The sequence below is a fragment of the Bombina bombina genome, chromosome 3 (assembly GCF_027579735.1).
Source record: "Bombina bombina isolate aBomBom1 chromosome 3, aBomBom1.pri, whole genome shotgun sequence".
Classification (NCBI taxonomy): Eukaryota; Metazoa; Chordata; class Amphibia; order Anura; family Bombinatoridae; genus Bombina; species Bombina bombina.
In genome coordinates this window covers 551832543-551845892 of record NC_069501.1, presented here as the reverse complement: position 1 = coordinate 551845892, position 13350 = coordinate 551832543, and the positions used below count along the sequence as shown (strand labels likewise).

The 13350-nt window shown below is 32.5% G+C and overlaps 1 protein-coding gene across 1 annotated transcript in view; it reads right to left on the bottom strand.

The window, feature by feature from the left end:
* Nucleotides 1-13350, bottom strand: part of DLGAP3 (DLG associated protein 3) — a 283019-nt gene that overhangs the window by 179458 nt on the left and 90211 nt on the right. The window lies entirely within an intron of this gene.

Here is a 13350-nt window from a genome sequence, read left to right as displayed (position 1 = left end):
ATTAAAAATGACCTTGGGCAGAGCATGTAAAAACATCTTAATATAGGGCATACATGTCTAACATTCCAGTCACTAGATCAATGGCTTTCAACCTTTATTGCTGTGGGACACCCAGTGATGTCCTTCTGAAATTCATGTGGCACCTCTTATTTTCTATATGCCTCCCCAATGGCTCTATTAAAGGGGAGTACATTTGAAATGTTTTACAGTTTTTAGTATCTTGTAAGACATATATTTCTCTACTGAGAAACAAAAATATATTGTAGTTATGCTTGTAATGCTGATAACTGTCCACAAATAAAGCAGTGGGATCTCTGCTTACCAGCAAATAAGTAATCAGTCCTTAAGGCCCAGTTGCATTTCCTGTTAGCATCCAAACAAAATCAACAGCTATAATTGAACCATATTTTGATCAATGAAATATATTCAACACATTTAAATTGTGCTCTTTCATATGAATCATATTTTTTTTTTAGATTTTTCTGTGCCTTTAATAAAGCACAGTTTTGTGCAAAGTATATATAAGAAACATTACAATGAGTAAGAGTTTACACATAAAGAGAATATGATTGGCAATTTGGTACTTGTTATCCTCAGCTCTAATTTGTTACAACACTCTCAGTCAAAGGTTGTGATATCCCAGGGTGTCCAGAAAACGTGGTTGAGAATCACTGAGCTAGATCATAATCCTAATGTTATTATTCAAGACAAACACATTAAGAAATAACACAGAATCTATTCAAACTCAATTTCTAAATTTATATAAATCATAAACTACAGAAGCACAAAACATGTACTTAAGCTGGGATGAAAAAGAAGAAGGTCAGTATGTGAATAGATGAACAGTGAGTATTTTCCTCATTTTTCACCAGCTTAGAAGCAAATCACATTCTTCACAGCAGAGGAACAGTGAATGTGGAGTCTCTGGATGTGGTGTCATGACGCGGCGCACATATAAAAGAACATCTTAGACTTAGAGAGAAAAGGGAGAGAGTGAAAAAACAGAGACTGATGGGAAAGGGGGGGGGGGTGAGAGAAGGGCAAAAAAAATAAAAGATGAGAGAGATAAGGACTGATAGGGATTGGGGGAGCAGAAATAGGAAGAAGAGATAGACTGATCAAGTGAAATAAAGGGGACAGTGACTAAAGAGAGGGATGGAACATGAGAAAAAGCTGATTGAGGACATGGAAATGAAGGAACATTACAGACAGAATCAGACAGAGATAGGATAAGGAAGAACTAAAAAGTCCGGACATAGTTGGAGAAAGAAGGGAGGGGAACATCTATCCCTCATGCACTAAACCAACAGGAGTTATTAATATTTAACTTTCCAATGTTCTTTACATACTATTTTAAATACATTTTCTATATATCTGTATATACCAATGCCTGCATGTCTATTCCTATAGATATATAGGTATAGATATATATTTACATTAACATTATCAGATATATAAAGAAATATATATTTAATAATAAAAATAAAAAAATAAATCGATTTTAAGAACATTGGAATGTAAAATATGTGTAACGTGCTTCAGGTTTCGCGCTTTAGGTCTAACCCAGTTTCAGGTTAGTGTACATGAAAAATATTAATAATTATAACAAATTTTTACAGATACTGTAAAAAATAAATAATATATATATATATATATATTCTATGGATTATTTAGAATTTTTATTTAATATTTTTTTATTAATAATTAATAAATTATTAAAAAAATTTTTTTTATATTTTTTAATATTTCAATAATGCCCCTTAAGATAAATGTTTTCATGTCTGCTAACCCGACACCACATTAGACCTACATTATGAAACGTGAAGCATGTTACGCATATTTTACATTCCTATGTTATTCAAATAGAATAAAATTGAATTTGTATTATTAAATTTAAATATATATATATATATATATATATATATATATATATGATAATGCTAATGTAAAATATATATCTATACCTATATATCTATAGGAATACATATACAAAAATAGGTATATACAGATATATATATATATATATATATATATATATATATATATATATATATATAACTATCTATTTAAAATACAAAGAACATATTCCAGTATGTGAAGAACATTGGAATTAGGGATGGGCGAATGTGCTCAAAGTGTAATTTATTTGATAGAACGAATAGCCCTGTGGACATTCGTTTTGGACAATCAACTATTGATAAGAATGAAAATCCATTTGATTGGTAATCAAATGTTATTTCTGGTTTTCAAATGTTACTTTCGTTTTTGAATGTTCATAATTAGATCAAATATCCACATTTGAAATGTTTAATGTTATATTCGCTATAACAAATACTATTCAGAAGTTCAATAGTTCATGTGGTAGGGAATTTAGTAAATTAATACATAATAGATACAAATATATCAATTTGAATGTTTCTATATCGAATATTGCATAATTCAAATATTATTTAAAGAGAGCATTAGAAATACCATTAAAAATCTATTGATTTGAAATTTTCAAATTCGAATATTGCATAATTTGAATGGAATTATTAGAAAAATTAGAATCAATATTTCATTTAAAGATTGCATTAGAAAAACTATTACATTATTAAAATTTTTAATATCAATGTGAAAGTTCACAAATAGATTGAAAATAATTGCACAATAAGTCATAAGAATGAGAGCAAGAGAGAATGAGAGCGAGAGGGTTTGAGAGAGAATGAGAGAGAGAAAGAATGAGAGATTGAGAGAGAGTGAGTAAGAGAGATAATTAGAGACAGAGAATGAGAAAGAGAGAATAAGAGGGAGAGAGAGAATTATAGGATTGACCATTAAACAAAGGCGAAACAGAAATAAAAGAACTGTTAAAGGAATGTAGAAACACACAAAACATTACTGATGTAGCACATAAGAAATAGGAATGAGCCAATTTTGGTGTTTGAATTCTAAAATGTATATTCCCTTCTTTCTGTCATTAAAATGGTTCTATAAAAGCAAATGTTACATTGAAATATTTAATCTGAATAGTCATTCCAATACTGTTACATTGAAGCCAATGACCTACATACAACATAACCTGTTGATGTAATTCATATCACACGGAAAAAAAACCACACTGTAACATATCAACTGTTAAATAGTGTAATTCATAACGATTTGTACCTGCCCTTCATCACAGTTGCAAGTTTAGAGACATTCTCCTTAATTATCAATGGAGCAGGATCTATTTTGTAACTACTTCCTGGTACACACTGTGTAGCACACCATCACCAAAACTTTTTTTAAATTTTACCAAACATAAATATATATATTTATGTTTGGTAAAAAAAAAAATATTTATTCTATAAAACAGTCCACTCTAACATATTTAAAAAAAAAAGAAAATTTGAATACAGTTAAAAAATATATAAATACAAATAAATAAATGAAAAAACCAACTCCATTTTTAAATAGTGAGACACGACTGACAGACAAGATATAATTCAGGGACAATAAGATCTATATGAGTTCCGCATGCTGGACTGAGGGTGTAGGTGAAAAATAAGACAATGCCTCTAGAACAGTAGTTTTCAAAGTGTGTGGCGGATCTCTCCCAGGGGGGCGCTAGACCATATAAGGGGAGGCACGGGTGCAGTGACACTTTCTATGGAAATTACAAGCAGAAATTGATTTTGCAAAACATAGAATGGTTTTTAAAAGTTGACAATGACACTTGCGATTTTGTGGTGGAATAAGGCAAAGGGTGGGATCTCGGTGGAAGAAAGGCACTGAGGTTGAAATTGCTCAGAGACCGTGTTGCGTTTGTTGTCTTGATCAGTAACTTGCGTTTAACACAGGAGTAACAAAGCAAATTGAAACATGAATGAATTACTCTTTTGGTTGATCCGAATCTTTGAACCTTGGGTCAGATCTAAATTCCTCAAATTAAAAGTAAAAATAAATATTACAATTTTCTTTAAAGAGAAAAAATAAAGTAACATCTATTATGATCGGAGGCCCACCACCTATGAAAACTACTGCTCTAGAATGTCCATGCTGAACCCCTGGAAAAACGTTTTGTTCTATCAAGCGAGACTACTTTACAAATATAAAACAGGCATTCGAATAATTTACACTTATAACACTGTTATAAAAGGGTCTTTCATAAGTGTTACAGTGGTAATTAAAGTTTTTTCTTGCAGTTACATTTGATGTGCGAGATATCAGGTATTGGGCACTGCATGTAACTATAGATGTTAACATAGTTGACACGATGCTCAACGAATTTTGTTTAGAAGCACCCCTTCAAGTGTAATATCACATTAAAACCATTTTATTTATACACAAATAGAAACACACACTAAATAAGAGGTATGTTAAAAGCACATTTAATATATAGCTCCCGCTGTCAGTTGTTAGTATTTACAGCATAAACTTATAGGACCTGGGAGCAGTTTCCCGTAAGTAGATTCAATCAACATACAAGATCTCACATGTATCGAGTCCAAAGCTAGTAAAGAGTCACCTTTTACAGCTGCCACAGGTCCGTATTGAAGAAACGACTGTCTCTCTCCGGAATGAAACGTTCATATGAGTCGGCTAAACCGCTCACCTGGTGTCCAGAGGCACAGTACGTACGTCACTTTCTAAAGAGACAGTCGTTTCTTCAATACAAACCTGTTGCAGCTGTAAAAGGTGACTCTTTACCAGCTTTGGACTTGATACATACTAACAACTAACAGCGGGAGCTATATATCAAATGTGTTTCTATTAGTGTATAAATAAAACGGTTGTGTGGTATTATACTTATATCCTGCTTTGCGCTCCTTCTTCCTTTTGTACCTTTGTTTTTTCAAGCACACCCTTTTCCACCGGTGGATTATGACAGAGCAGTAATGTGGATCATTTGTATAGAACGCTTTCCTCTATCAAGCCACATATTGTACTTTATCCTTTTCATTGCTTTTTGGCTATTGCCAATTATATATTGATATATTGTTAGCAATGTATTATTACCAAGTGTTTTTTTCCCCCAGTTAAAACTATATATTTTATATGCTGATTTAGATTGATACATTTTAAATTGATATATTTTCAGACACTCCAGTAGGGGGTGCTTTTTTAGTGGAACTGTTTCACTATGAACAACTTCACAAGTGTCTAAGAATCTTGATATACAATATAAATATTTGAAAGTCACTTTAAAAAAAAAGAGAAAATGTAATTTAAAATAAAAAATAAAAAAATATTTGCCCATCCCTAAGGAGAAAGAAAGAAAGAAAATAGAAATAGAAGAAAAAGGAAGAAATGGAGGTGATTGAGTGACAAAAAAGGGGATATGTATTTAAAGGGACGGGTGTTAGAATGTGAGAAAAAGGCAGATAATTAACTAAGATTTATTGAGATTGGATTCTATAGCTAAGAGGGAGTGTGTGAAGAAAAGAACAGAAAAAAATGATTTTGAGCTATTAATTCATTTTTTTAAAGGTTCTTTTGTGAAAGTAGATTAATCTGATTTTAAAGGGACATGAAAATCATATTTATATATGCATAATAGATTTCAGCAAATAAGCACTGGCGTACAGAGGATTTGTCTGAAAATCAATGTATTATAATATTTAAAACTGTTTATTTTTATCATTTTTTCTAATATTTATTATTAATTACATTTGCAGGACTTTGCTACAAAAGGGTAGACCAGTTGTCTTGAGTATGTTTATCTCATCTCCTTTACCAGGAACAGCTGCAGTAATATAAAAATGAGCTCCTGCACTAATCTAAGCAATCACTGTGTGCCATAATGCAATGTGAGGTAAACTATAAATACTGCAGTGTGCATTAGTATCCTCCATAATGTAAGAAGGAAATTAATTAGCAGTTTAATTAAAATGACAGCAAAGTAAAAATTATTCATCTATAACATGCAATTCTATACAACTTTCAAATTTGCTTCAAATAGCAATTTTGCTTTGTTCTTTTTGTATTCTTTGTTGAAGAGCAGCCTATGGCAGAAGTGCTTGCAACTTTGTATAACACTGCTATAAACATTGTTTCAAACACTGCTGCCAGATGGCTAGTGACACTTGCTCGCTCCTGAGCTCACCTAGGGTTTTTACAAAGGATACCAAGAGAACTAAGCAAAATTGAGAATAGATGTACAATGGAAAGATGCTTAACATTTTATAATCTATCCAATCTATTTAACTTCAATTTGTTAATTGCCTGTACTTTTAAAACATAAATTATATTTGTTTTGCTAATCTTTGGTGAAATTTCTCATTTTAAGTTTCACTGATGCTATCTACTACTACGACTTCTGAATACCATGTTAACCTGGGGGTTGGAGAGGAAAACACTTCTAAAAAAATAATTTTCAGAGGCTCCTCCCTTGTAAATAATTTCCCCTCCCCATAGCTTATTTTTCCTCTTTAAAACAGAAATGCACGCTAGGGTATATACAGTTGCAAGAAAAAGTATGTGAACCCTTTGGAATGATACGGATTTCTGCACAAATTGGTCATAAAATGTGATCTGATCATCATCTAAGTCACAACAATAGACAATCACAGTCTGCTTAAACTAATAACACACAAAGAATTAAATGTTGCCATGTTTTTATTGAACACACCATGTTAACATTCACAGTGCAGGTGGAAAAAGTATGTGAACCCTTGGATTTAATAACTGGTTGAACCTCCTTTGGCAGCAATAACTTCAACCAAACGTTTCCTGTAGTTGCAGATCAGACGTGCACAACGGTCAAGAGTAATTCTTGACCATTCCTCTTTACAGAACTGTTTCAGTTCAGCAATATTCTTGGGATGTCTGGTGTGAATCGCTTTCTTGAGGTCATGCCACAGCATCTCAATTGGGTTGAGGTCAGGACTCTGACTGGGCCACTTCAGAAGGCATATTTTCTTCTGTTTAAGCCATTCTGTTGTTGATTTACTTCTATGCTTTGGGTCATTGTCCTGTTGCAATATCATCTTCTGTTGAGCTTCAGCTGGTAGACAGATGGCCTTAAGTTCTCCTGCAAAATGTCTTGATAAACTTGGGAATTCATTTTTCCTTTGATGATAGCAATCCGTCCAGGCCCTGACGCAGCAAAGCAGCCCCAAACCATGATGCCCCACCACCATACTTCACAGTTGGGATGAGGTTTTGATGTTGGTGTTCTGTGCCTCTTTTTCGCCACACATAGTGTTGTGTGTTTCTTCCAAACAACTCAACTTTGGTTTCATCTGTCCACAGAATATTTTGCCAGTACTGCTGTGGAACATCCAGGTGCTCTTGTGCAAACTGTAAACATGCAGAAATGTTTTGTTTGGACAGCGGCGGCTTCCTCTGTGGTATCCTCCCATGAAATCCATTCTTGTTTAGTGTTTTACATATTGTAGATTCACTAACAGGGATGTTAGCATTTGCCAGTGACTTTTGTAAGTCTTTAGCTGACACTCTAGGATTCTTCTTCACCTCATTGAGCAGTCTGTGCTGTGCTCTTGCAGTCATCTTTACAGGACGGCCACTTCTAGGGAAAGTAGCAGCAGTGCTGAACCTTCTCCATTTATAGACAATTTGTCTTACCGTGGACTGATGAACAGCAAGGCTTTTGGAGATATTTTTATAACCCTTTCTAGCTTTATGCAAGTCAACAATTCTTAATCGTAGGTCTTCTGAGAGCTCTTTTGTGCGAGGCATCATTCACATCAGGCAATGCTTCTTGTGAAAAGCAAACCCAGAACTGGTGTGTGTTTTTTATAGGGCAGGGCAGCTGTAACCAACACCTCCAATCTCATCTCATTTATTGGACTCCAGTTGGCTGACATCTCACTCCAATTAGCTCTTGGAGATGTCATTAGTCTAGGGGTTCACATACTTTTTCCACCTGCACTGTGAATGTTTACATGGTGTGTTCAATAAAAACATGGCAACATTTAATTTTTTGTGTGTTATTAGTTTAAGCAGACTGTGATTGTCTATTGTTGTGACTTAGATGATGATCAGATCACATTTTATGACCAATTTGTGCAGAAATCCATATAATTCCAAAGGGTTCACATACTTTTTCTTGCAACTGTATGCACAAAATCTCACAACACTAAAATCATTCTTTTCTTTGTCACATAGAAAAGAGGATATTCCCCTGATTAAAACTATTTTTATTTTCATCCTTATGGAGGTTTGGCTCTATGCCCATCGATAAATCTGTAGGGGTTGTTCTTATCAGCCAGTAAACAACTGATCCTAGAGGATTGGTTCTGCATAAATGCATATGTCCATTCATTTCAATATCAATTTAAAGGGACAGTCTACACCAGAATTGTTATTGTTTTAAAAGATAGATAATCCCTTTTTTACCCATTCCCTAGTTTTGCATAACCAACACAGTTATATTTATATATTTTTTACCTCTGTGATTATCTTGTATCTAAGCCTCTGCAGACTGCCCCTTTATTTCAGTTATTTGACAGACTTGTAGTTTAGCCAATCAGTGATGGCTGACTCCCAGGTAACTTCACGTGCATGAGCACAGTGTTATCTATATGAAAAACATGAACTAACACCATCTAGTGGTGAAAAACCTGTTAAAATGCATTCTTAAGAGGCGGCCTTCAAGGTCTAAGAAATTAGCGTATGAACCTCCTAGGTTAAGCTTTCCACTAAGAATACCAAGAGAACAAAGAAAAATTGGTGATAAAAGTAAATTGGAAAATTGTTTAAAATTACATGCCCTATCTGAATCATGAAAGTTTTGTTTGGACTAGACTGTCCCTTTAAACATAGAAGCAGAAACGCTTCACACTGGTGTAGAATGGGGGGGGGGGGGGAGAAGTGTATAGTAATATGATTACCTAATAATCTTATCAGAAGGTAAACTAGACTATGCATGAGTAGATAGTAGCATATTTAATCGTATAAACAATTTATACACAGCTTTTTTCTATATCCTTTATTCTAATGTTTCCTTCAAGGTAATAACTAAGATATCCCTTATCTGTTTCAAGGGAACACAATGAACCATTAAAGCTTGTCTTTAAAATAAGCTGCTTTATTAAAATTCAAGAACTCTGCTAGGTTTCTTGAATAAAGGTAAAAACCATATAGCACACTCAGATGTGTTCTATATATTTCCAGGCTATAAGGTGAGTTTTATTCTTTAGACCTTCTATTTTGTGAGAAACTTAGCAATAATTTAAATTGCAGCTATTTCAATTTGTTTTCATGTAACAATTGCTATTATTAGGGTTTACATGCATGAATAAGTGAATAAAATGCTCATTACATGTAGTTCAGTTACGTACTTTAGAATTCATAGTTTGTATTTTATCTTATAGTAATGTGTGTCAAAAAAACAAACTGAAATAACTATAATTTAAATTCCGATTGCAGTGTCGTTGGATGGGCTGAAAAGGTCTTTCTTGGGTGTGATTAGATTTTTGTTGCAGTTCTGAGCAGAAAGCAAAAACGCTCTTAATTTTTTACAGTCTGAAAATATATATATATTTTATACCATTTACTATTAAGTTGTCTCAAATAAATATTTGTAAGTATTCTAAAATATAACTAATGCATTTATTTAAAAATACAGGCAAAATCATTGGCTAGATTTTTTTATACACAAGTCACTAAGGGCTAAATTTACGAGAGGAGCAATATCGTTTGCAAGCGAGCCGTTTGCCTGTGAATTAAAGTCTGCCTGAATTAGAAGTTGAAAGTAAATGGGAACTCGTGAGCACAATCGCGATTTACGTTAGAATGATTTCCGCAATTCAGAGCAATGTTTAACTGTTACGCAAGTTAAAAAAGTGCCACAAAACACATCAAAAATACATTTAAAAGTACAGTTACACTCATAATAAAACTAGTAAAAAAAGTTTAAAAAAAAATTGCAATAAAAAGTTATAAGGGCTCAAAGATATAAGGTCTCAGGTGCTAGGGGGAAAAAAGGCAGGTATAAGACTTTAACATAGAGATACATACATATACATGTATTTGTATGTATGTATGTATATATAAAATATATGTGTGTGTGTGTGTGTTCATATGTATTTATATGTGTTTATATGTGTATATATGTATTTATATGTGTATATATGTATTTATATGTGTATATATGTATTTATATGTATTTATATGTGTATATATGTATTTATATGTATTTATATGTGTATATATGTATTTATATGTGTATATATGTATTTATATGTGTATATGTGTATTTATATGTATTTATATGTGTTTATATGTGTATATATGTATTTATATGTATTTATATATGTATATATGTATTTATATGTTTATATATGTATTTATATGTATTTATATGTGTATATATGTATTTATATGTGTATATATGTATTTATATGTATTTATATGTGTATATATGTATTTATATGTATTTATATGTGTATATATGTATTTATATGTGTATATATGTATTTATATGTATTTATATGTGTTTATATGTGTATATATGTATTTATATGTATTTATATGTGTATATATGTATTTATATGTGTATATATGTATTTATATGTATTTATATGTGTATATATGTATTTATATGTATTTATATGTGTATATATGTATTTATATGTATTTATATGTGTATATATGTATTTACAGACATATATACACATATAAATACATATGTATACATATATAATTTCAAAAGCAAGTAGGAAACTTGCCTATATGTGCTAATTTCCTATGCAAAATGTTGTATTGATATATATATATATATATATATATATATATATATATATATATATATATATATATATATATATATGCATTGGAGCCCTTTGCAGTAAAGTAGATGAAAACATATAAAACATATTATGCAATATTCACATTTCATTTCTAACTGTGTATGCACTGTAATTATTTCACATTCCAAAGTTCTGCAAATAGGGGTATATGTTCTATGTATTTTTAAATATATATTCCTATAACTCTACATATCTATACATATATATATATATATATATATATATATATATAATTTTTTATATATATATATATATATATATATATATATATATATATATATATATAAATAGAGGTATAGATATATATTTTACCAAAATAACATCAGATATATGTAGAAATATGTATTTAAGAATAAATAGAACATATTCTGCAATGTGAAGAACATTGCTATCTGAAATATTTATATTTTCATGTCTGGTTAGCGCACTTGAGATTGCGCGGGTAGGGCGTTTTCCCCCCTCTTTTTTTGCTCCATTGACTTCTATGGGGGAATACGTTATCACGTGAGCAATATTGTAAGTTTGGCTTTTTCCGCTTGTTGGTTTAGCACGCAAGCGAAAACAGTTTACTTTCAACTTGTAATAAGAGCACAACCTGACACGTGCAAATCACTTCTAGCGCAGTTAACGCTAGAGCGGGAATTATGGGGAGATTCATGCTGTTAAACGATAGCTTGAAACTTGCTGCAACTCCAAGGTTCTATTCCTTTTCTTCATTAAAGCTGGGAGTAATCATGCGTAACAAACTCAATGAAGCACAGTAAAGCTTCATTAATTAGTACCTCCATATTTTATTGCAACTAGCGAAAAGAATAATTTCCTGTTACAGTCTATGTGAAAAAGAACAAAGGTTTCTGCCAGCTGGTGCCTTCAATCTAGAGCCAAAACTAATCTGAATCTGCCAGGGGTTGCACAAAATATTATCTGGGCTTCAAAAATGTTATCATTACAAAACATGGGGTGCAGAGTTCCCATTTTTCAACCTCTACAAGGAAATACAAATACAAATAAAGCTTTGGGGAAATTTAGGTATATGGAAGAGGCTTCTGAAAACTTTCTTTCCTGGAAGTATCTCCCTAATCAGATATGAAACTACAGTACATTTGTAAGCTTCATTTTCTGTCAAAATATAATGTGAAATATAGTTTGAAGTTACATTTATTGTATTGAAGAAAATGCTATTGAGTATTTGTTTTGATCATTATTTTTTGGTATTTTTGTTCACATCACAATTAGAACTCTTTAAAAATGTAAACATACTTAGTAATTGAGCTATATAGCTTTGTTTATCCATTCTACAATATGACTGTTAGCTGCTAAAATTCTCTGTTGAAGAAAAATTATACAACCATCTATTAGCATAAACCAGTGACGTTGAACCTTGGCACGCCAAATGTTTCAGAAATACATTTCCCATAATGCTTAGGCACTCTGCAGTTCAGTTGAGCATCAATGAAAATGTAGTTCTAAGACATCTGGAGTGCCAAGGATCACCATCACTGGCATAAGCAGTTAAAGGGACATGAAAACCAAAATTCTTCTTTCATGATTTAGACAGAGCATGTGATTTACACCCACTTTCCAATTTACTTCTATTTACTAATTTGCTTTGTTTTCTTGGTATCCTTAGATGAAAAGAATCTAAGGCTCAGGAGCAGCAATGCATTACTGGGAGCTAGCTGCTAATTTGCTTGCTGCACATATAAGCCTCTTGTCATTAGTTCCCCATTTATCTTCAGCTAGCTCCCAATGGTGCACTGTTGCTCCTTCAACAGGATACCAAAAGAATGAAACAAATTTAATAATAGAAAATCTATTGTGCCACTATGTTTTGTTCATGTTGTTTGTTTGTTTTTTAAAGTGTATGTAGCTATCAGAAATAGGCAATTTTTTTTTTTTAAAGGGACATTATGGTACAAAAGTAATATGCTTTAATATCTTAAAGCATTATCCTATCACACTATTAAACACATAGTTAAAGTCTTCTTTACAGTGGCAATGTACTTTTGCTCCTGTGCAGGAGCATAGGTTGGTGACTGCCTGCTAGGCTGCTACACACATAGGGACCAATTTACCGCACAAGACTTCAGGTGGCGGAAAGCAATCATCCTGATCATATACGATAGGTATGATTGACACCCAGCCCCTGCTAGCGGCCGATTGGCAACGAATGTACAAGGGGCGGCATTGCACAAGCAATTCACCAGAAATGCTTGTGCAATGTTAAATGTCCACAGCGTATGTTGTCGGCATTTAGCGATGCCGGGCGGACATGATCCGCTACAGCAGATCATGTCCGTCCGACATATAATAAATCTACCTCATATGCTTGTCCATATCAAGAGCAAAAATGCATTTTCTCTCCAGAGCTGTAAAAATGAGTGAGAGTGTGAGATAGAAGGAGAGAGAGAGAACGAGATAGAGAGAGGGAGGGAGGTGAAAGGAATACAAAAGGGAGAGAGGATAGAGGGGAGGTCAAGAGGGAGAAGACAAAATATACAAAAGAGTAAAAAAAAAATGTATATATATATATGACAAAGGTAAAAGATATAAAGAAAATGGGACACAAGTGAAAACTACAGTGTGAATTGAAGGGAAGAAAGCAAACAGATCT